The sequence below is a fragment of the Notolepis coatsorum genome, assembly GCF_963971535.1.
Source record: "Notolepis coatsorum genome assembly, chromosome: 6".
In the NCBI taxonomy this organism is placed as follows: domain Eukaryota; kingdom Metazoa; phylum Chordata; class Actinopteri; order Aulopiformes; family Paralepididae; genus Notolepis; species Notolepis coatsorum.
In genome coordinates, this window is record NC_140170.1 from 111214430 (window position 1) to 111223230 (window position 8801).

The 8801-nt window shown below is 45.4% G+C and overlaps 1 protein-coding gene across 1 annotated transcript in view; it reads left to right on the plus strand.

The window, feature by feature from the left end:
- The window catches only part of ppp1r16b (protein phosphatase 1, regulatory subunit 16B), a 269179-nt gene that overhangs the window by 193959 nt on the left and 66419 nt on the right, over nt 1-8801 (plus strand). The window lies entirely within an intron of this gene.

The window sequence follows — 8801 nt, forward strand, 5'->3', positions numbered from 1 at the left end:
TATTCTAATTATTTGATTGCCATTTGCTAGATCGTATGTCCATTTGGGCCACGACATAACCCCCCACAGCATAATGAATCGGGCATCCCGAAAGCGATTCAATGCGATCAGGGAGACCCCTCCGTCCAGGCTACTCGAAAACTGCGCCCGGATGAATTTCAATGATACACAGCCACATACAGAGTCACAAAGGGAGTGCAACATCGTCCGCATACCACCAGGCGGCGGTATTGTACTTTTGCGATCTCAGAGTCATTCCATATGGTCACACAGCCTTCCTGGATGATTTATGAATGGAAATAGCGAATAAAAGAAATAATGATCCAATGACATATATATACGTGGTTGCCGTTATTCGATTGGCGGACAAACGTGTATATATGCGTGGACGGCGCTGAATGAGTTAAACGACTCTTATTAAATTGTCTGGTGAAATTCTGGGTCTGCTTTCTTTGTTTACCACTAGCTCATTCACGAAAAGGTGTCATGCCCTGAAAATTCATGATGTCTGGCCCAGAGTCATTTGCTGTGTCAAAATTATGGTCTGTCTGACTGCAGTCATTATTTATGAGCTGTCCAAGGAGGAAACGACCATATCACAAAGACTGAGGAGACCAAGCCAGCGTGATCTCATGCATTTCAGAGAGAGTGTGTGTATTGTGTGTGTGTGTGTGTGTGTGTGTGTGTGTGTGTGTGTGTGTGTGTGTGTGTGTGTGTGTGTGTGTGTGTGTGTGTGTGTGTGTGTGTGTATATATATATATATGGTAGCCCTAGTGTTGAGTATGGTAACATCATCAGTCAAAGGCACAGATGCCTGGTAGGAGAATTACATAATGATCATCCCAAATGTCCAAATTCCTCTCTTTCTTTCTTTCTCTCTCTCTCTCTCTCTCTCTCTCTCTCTCTCTCTCTCTCTCTCTCTCTCTCTCTCTCTCTCTCTCTCTCTCTCTCTCTCTCTCTCTCTCTCTCTCATCCCTCTCTTCCAGCTTACACCATAACCTGATACATTGCTGTTTCTCAGGTCGCTTTCACATATAGTTTTGGTGGACTCGGTGCGGTTCTGGGGGTGAAGTTGCAACATTGTTGCATTCTTCATTTGGTTCGCCTGCGTTCACACAGAAATCTGTGAGGCGGACCGAACCTTCTGAACAATGTCACGCGGTCGAAAAGGGCGCCTGTCTATTGGACAGTGGAAATGTGTGTGTGGCTGCGAGCCCGTGTGTGCGCGCGCGCGCACGTGTGTGTCTGTGTGTGGACTGCGAGGCGAGCCCTCCAGATCAGCGGAGCGAGTTTTGACATGGCATTGATCCATTGTTCTATTGAAGCACATTACCACCATCCTCTCGCTAAACAACTTGTAGACCACGGTGTTTTTATGAGTGCCCACAAGTAGCTGTTTTATTAATAATATAATAAGCCGCGTTTTTTCGTCCTTCTTCCCAAGATGCACAGATATATAGATAGATAGATAGATAGATAGATAGATAGATAGATAGATAGATAGATAGATAGATAGATAGATAGATAGATAGATAGATAGATAGATAGATAGATAGATAGATAGATAGATGCAGTGTGCTTGTTTTGCAGTGAATGAATGCTGCGAGCAGTGGTAAGGTAATAATAGTATTGACGTGGCATTGATCCATTGATCCAATGCCGTGCGCCTCGGTAATAATAATAAGCCGCGTTTTTTCTTCCTTCTTCCCAAGATGCACAGTTAGATATATAGATAGATAGATAGATAGATAGATAGATATATAGATAGATAGATAGATAGATAGATAGATAGATAGATAGATAGATAGATAGATAGATAGATAGATAGATAGATAGATAGATAGATAGATAGATAGATAGATAGATAGATAGATAGATAGATAGATAGATAGATAGATAGATAGATAGATAGATAGATAGATAGATAGAGAGAGAGATTAGATGCAGTGTGCTTGTTTTGCAGTGAGTGCTGCGAGCAGTGGTAATAATAATCACTTCTTATATTTGGTTCGCGTTTGGTCCGATGAAGCCGAACCGAGACCGACGTTTTCAGGCGGACCAGAGTTCGCCTGTTTGGTCCACGAACCGAGTTTGACACGCATTCACACAAACCCGAAAAACCGGACTATCGAATTCTGGTCCGAAAGTCCGGACCAAACAGCCCCTGTGTGAAAGCGACCTAAGTCTGTGTGTGTTGTTTCAGTGAACAACAATTACTTGGTATCGCAAGCCACCTCCTACCTTGACCCTAACCTTATTGGGACACACTCCAAGTTACAATGCACTGCTTGCTGGCCTTCCGACCACTGCCACCAAGCCTCTTCAACTCATTCAGAATGCAGCCGCCCGCCTGATCTCAAACCTACCGAAGTCAGCCCATGTCACCCCACTTATTTTTTTTTTTTATCCACTTTTTCTCCCATTTTCTATATTTTCTCCCATCCCAATTTCGTATCATCCAATTCAACCCTCCCCTGTCACGAATGCTGTTTCTTGCCTCCCACAAGCCAGCTGCAATGTGGACTAAGTCATACATAGCACAAGTCCCCTCCGGTACTTGAGGTAACAGCAGTCGCATCTTTTCACCTGCGCAGCTCGATCTCTCAGTGGCGAGGAGTAACGCATGGGAGGCTCACGCTGCCCCCGACACTTCCTGATTCTACTGCGCAGGCGCACCAACCGACCTGTAGGAGTCGCTGTCCACAACGCCCGATCCCCACCCATCAGTTTCCCACCCCCTAATATGGCCAATGTGTATTAGTATGAACGACCAGCTAAACTGAAAGCAATGTGGAGCGCTGGGCTCGAACAGGCGAGCCCAGCGTCTCCGCATTCGTGGTGAGCGCCTTGCCCACTACGCCATGTCACCCCACTTCTTAGAGACCTGCACTGGCTCCCACTCGCCGCACGAATACGCTTCAAGGCCCTCGACCTGGCATATCGTGCGGCGAAGGGAACGGCTCCCGCCTACCTCCGGTCAATGGTCTCTAACTACACACCCTCAAGACCCCTATGCTCTGCATCCTCTGGCCGCCTCAGACCTAGGGCTGGGCGATATGGCCAAAAACTTTATCGCGATAAAATTATAAAATTATTTTCATAATAATATTATTTTCATTTTCAAACAAGACTCCAAATGCTCCTTATGTACAAATGGCGACGAGGGGACATTTATGCACATGTACTGGGACTGCCCACCAGTTAAGATATTCTGGAAAGAAGTGACCCAGCAATTATCAAATCTCTTAACTCTGAATACTGTATACCTGTACACCCCTCTGTATTACTGCTGAATGATGTTTTTGAGTGTGCAGTACCTCCACAGCTAAAGAGATTGGTTTTATCTGGTATCACAGTGGCTAAAAAGCTGATAGCATCACGATGGTTTCAACCCAACTCCTCGTCCAATCAACAGTCATCTCCCGCCTCGACTACTGCAATGCACTGCTCGCTGGCCTCCCGGCCACTGCCACTAAGCCTCTTCAACTCATTCAGAACGCAGCGGCCCGCCTGATCTCAAACCTACCGAAGTCGGCCCATGTCACCCCACTTCTTAGGGACCTGCACTGGCTCCCCATTGCTGCACGAATCCGCTTCAAGGCCCTCGACCTAGCATACCGTGCGGCAAAGGGAACCGCTCCCGCCTACCTCCGGTCAATGGTCTCTAACTACACACCCTCAAGACCCCTACGCTCTGCATCTTCTGGCCGCCTCAGACCTACTCCTATCCAAGCTCCGGGAGGGTCATCAAAGAGAAGTCGCCTATTCTCAGTCCTTGCCCCACAATGGTGGAATGAACTACCCACCCCAGTTAGGACAGCCGAATCACGTCCAATCTTTCGCCGTCAACTAAAGACGCACTTCTTCAACCATTATCTGAATAAAAAAAAAAAAAAATCGAACCCTAACTAACCGTACTGTCATGCACTTGTCCTAATAAACTAACCTACACTGTAGCACTCAACACTTTGATGAACATTGTTGCTCAGCTGATAGAGTTGTGCCCTTCCTGATGGCTTGTCGTACAGAACTTGTAAGTCGCTTTGGATAAAAGCGTCAGCTAAATGACTAAATGTAAATGTAAATGTAAACCGGAAAAAAATTGCCGGAAGGTCTGGATTCTTACATATCTCGATGTGATTTATCAAGAAATATCTACAGCAAGAATTTTGGGTCTCAATGAATCCAAAATGACAATGTGGTTAGAAGTGGTGGAGAGAATAAAAGCTAGCATATAATGGTAGTGTCTGGTTAGGAGCGAGTGATAATGGATGGATTATCCAATGTTTGTTTATATGTTTGTTTAAAAAATAATAAAAAAATTAAATACAAAAATTATTTTCATATAACTCGATATCGATAATTATCGTCGATATAATTTCTGTCAAGTTTAATTATCTTCTTATGCCCGGCACCGATGGACGGGCTATTAATAGACTTGTTTTGCTGCTGCGAATGTCTCGAGTTGATGTCGTCATCAGTCCGCGCATGTTAGCAGTTAGCCAGAGCAAGCGGTGTATCCCATGACAATGTACTAACTATCACCCTAAAATACTCCGTTCAGCCCCAATACATTCCAACGATGTCCACCGCATACCCCACACTACTCTAACCGTGGCCTCAGAATTCACGCCACACACCCACTCGGCACGTAAACTATAAAATAGCGGCGTGCAAGCTAATTATCCTAGCCAGCCTTGTTTCAAATGTACTAAATATCACCCTAAAATACTCCATTCAGCCCCAATACATTGCAACGACGTCCACCGCATACCCCACACTACTCTAACCGTGGCCTCAGAATTCACGCCACACACCCACTCGGCACGTAAACTATAAAATAGCGGCGTGCAAGCTAATTATCCTAGCCAGCCTTGTTTCCAATGTACTAAATATCACCCTAAAATACTCTGTTCCGCCCCAATACATTGCAACGACGTCCACCGCATACCCCACACTACTCTAACCGTGGCCTCAGAATTCACGCCACACACCCACTCGGCACGTAAACTATAAAATAGCGGCGTGCAAGCTAATTATCCTAGCCAGCCTTGTTTCCAATGTACTAAATATCACCCTAAAATACTCTGTTCCGCCCCAATACATTGCAACGACGTCCACCGCATACCCCACACTACTCTAACCGTGGCCTCAGAATTCACGCCACACACCCACTCGGCACGTAAACTATAAAATAGCGGCGTGCAAGCTAATTATCCTAGCCAGCCTTGTTGACTACTGGAGTCCTACTTCTCTACCCAGAGGTGCAGCGCGGGTCTCCTTCGCTGTCGGCCATCTCCTTCACTGATTGGTTGTTAGTGCGTGTGCTCATATCCAAGCTTGGAAAATCGATATATCGAAACTTTGCGACCACGTTTCATGTTTATTTCGAGGAAATAATTTATCGCGATAGTTATCGTTATCGTTTTATCGCCCAGCCCTACTCAGACCTACTCCTATCCGAGCTCCGGGAGGGTCATCAAAGAAAAGCCGCCTATTCTCGGTTCTTGCCCCACAATGGTGGAACGAACTTCCCACTAGGACAGCCGAAACCCGACCAGTCTTTCGCCGTCGACTGAAGACACACTTCTTCAATCAATATAAAAAAATATTAAAACTAACCCTCTTACTTTCCTAATATACTATTACTAACACACTATAGCACTCAAGTCTTAACACTTTGTAGAACATTGTTACTCAGCTGATAGAGTTGTACCCTTCCCACTTGTCATACAAAACTTGTAAGTCGCTTTAGATAAAAGCGTCAGTGGTGTCAGGAGAACTGCCTCTCCCTGAACGTCAGCAAAACAAAAGAGATGATTGTGGACTTCAGGAGGTCGGGGGTCAAGGACTACAGCCCCCTCAGCATCGACGGGGCACCGGTTGAGAGAGTGAACAGTTTCAAGTACCTCGGAGCCCACATATCCGAGGACTTGACATGGACCACACACATTGACAGTGTTGTGAAGAAGGCACGACAACGCCTCTACTTCCTCAGGCGCCTAAGGAAGTTCCAAGTCAGTCAGAAGATCCTTAGGAACTTCTACTCATGTACAATAGAGAGCATCCTGACTGGCAACATCACCTCCTGGTTTGGGAATAGCACTGCACAAGACCGTAGCAGACTACAAAGAGTGACACGTTCAGCCGAACGCACAATTGGAGGGGGGCTTCCCACCCTCCAGAACATTTACAACAAGCGGTGCAAGGGGAAGGCTAAGAGAATTATTAAGGACTCGAGCCACCCGAACAACTGCCTCTTTGAACTGCTGCGGTCAGGCAAGCGATACCGGAGTCTTAAGGCGAGCACAGAAAGACTCAGAAGAAGCTTCTATCCCCAGGCCATCAGGCTGCTAAACGAACAATAATCGCTAAACGAACAATAATCACTATGCAACAACCATCAAATGCACACAGCACACACACCCACACGCACACACTCACTCAAACAAACAACACACTGCAGCACCCACTCTCCACACTTTAGATCACACAAACACACTTACACTTTATATTTATTGATAAAGGATTTGCACTACAACTCGTACACCTACTGTGAATTGTACCTAAATTGCACCTCGTCCCATTTCTCCATTTCTGCCTTGCACTATATAGTATTGTATATTAGTACACTGCACAGTATTGTATATTGTATGGTAACTACGTCTATTCTGCATCGAACATTGTACATATGTCTAAACTGAACACTGTGACCTCATTTTTTTACTTCTAATTTTACTATGTTATTTTATTTCATACTTATCTTGTCTTGCACAGTCTCTGGAGCGCAACAGTAAGAAGCATTTTGTACAAAAGTATTCTGTACTTCTGTATGACAACTATTAAAGAAACTTGAAACTTGAAAAGACAAAATGTAAATGTAAATGTAAGTTGACTGCTGTGCACGACACGGTAGACAAGATATAATGTTTGTAGTGAGTCCTGTGTCGTTACAGCAAGGGTCAGTATGAAAACATGTAGTTACAGCATGGGTCTATGTGGAGACCAGTATGGAAACATGTAGTTACATCATGGGCCTATGTAGAGATCAGTATGAAAACACGTAATTACATCATGGGTCTACAGTATGTAGAGATCAGTAGATAATGATGTGAAAAAGAACCCTGTGTACCTCCACACGTCCTGGCCAGGATAGCTTGTCAGACAGACCAGACCAGCCCAGCTGTCATTGGGGTTGTTCAGCCGCTGGTAGCTGATAATTAGGTTCCAGGTAGAGCGTTACCGTCAGGCAGGCAGCATAATCCCAAAATATTATTACATCATATGCAACCCCCCCCTCAACCCAATCGAACCACCTTCTTCCCAAGGTCAGTTGGATAACATCCTGACGTGGCTGATGGTTGGACTTCCGCTTAGAGATGGATTTTCATTATGATGCCATGTGATTATTGGATTAATAAATTGATTGATCTGTGACGTTGTGGAGATAGAAGTGATTAAGCTGGTGGTGTTTGGACTCCAGCTCGCCCATAAGCAATCAGCATCACTTGCTCAGTGTTAGTGGCCTTCTCCCAACATGGTGCATTCACGGGCATGCACACCACGCCATACAGGAAGAGTGATGGCTGAAGTTTGCACACCACGCCATACAGGAAGAGTGATGGCTGAAGTTTGCACACCACGCCATACAGGAAGAGTGATGGCTGAAGTTTGCACACCACACCATACAGGAAGAGTGATGGCTGAAGTTTGCCACACCATCTAACTATAAAGGAAGGAATCTCTCTGTCTGCGTGCATGTCTGTCTTTCTGTCTGTCGGATATCTCGCAAAGTGTGCATCCAATCAGCAGGTGTAGCGCTGAGGACCCAGGGCGGTCTGGTGCCAAATTTAGTGTAATTTGGCCAGATGGTGGCACCATAACAACAAACCGTATGCATATATCAATACCCCCCCCCGGAAGCCAAGCAATTGGCCCATTCCGAATTCACCAGTGCAATTAATGACTTGATGTGTGATGTTGTGGAGATGGAAGAGATTAAGTTGCTGGTGTTTGGACTCTAGCCCGACCATAAGCTGCGGTCAAGGTTTATGTTTTTGGGGACGTAAGGTGTTTGTTCAAAGAACTAAGGGGGAGAAAATTCCTCATTTTGGTCTTGGGCTAAACTTCGAACAGTCTGTCAGTTGTACCAGCTGGTGTCCTTTTCTGTTCTTAAAAAAGCACTCTTAGTAACACTCTTAGTGAAAATGTGGGTCTGCTCTGTTTGCCACTAAGGTTCCTGGACGAAAAGGTGTCATGCCCATAAAATTCATAATGTCTAGCACAGAGTAATTTGCTGTGTCAAAATGATGGTCTGTCTGACAATGACTGCAGTCATTATTTATGATCAGTCCAAGGAGAAAAACGATCATATCACAAAGACTCAAAATTAACCTCTCTCTCTCTCTCTCTCTCTCTCTCTCTCTCTCTCTCTCTCTCTCTCTCTCTCTCTCTCTCTCTCTCTCTCTCTCTCTCTCTCTCTCTCTCTCTCTCTCTCTCTTTCTCTCTTCCTCTTTCTCTCTGTCTCGCTCTCCCCCCCTCTATCTCTCTTTCTGTCTCTGTCTCTCTCTCTGTCCCTCTCTCTGTCTCTGTCTCTCTCCCTCTCTCTATCTTGTGTCTTCCCTATTGCATTTGTCCATTTTCTCCCTCTTCTCCTCCTCTGGCTTCCCATATACTTCCCAGGTACTCTATCTCACCCCCCCCCCCCCCTCTTTCTTGGCTCCTACAAGTCTAATACTCGAGTCACCTGCTGTGAGGCAGTGGAATGAGCCATTCAAGAGAAGATTGCCGTCCACCAGTGA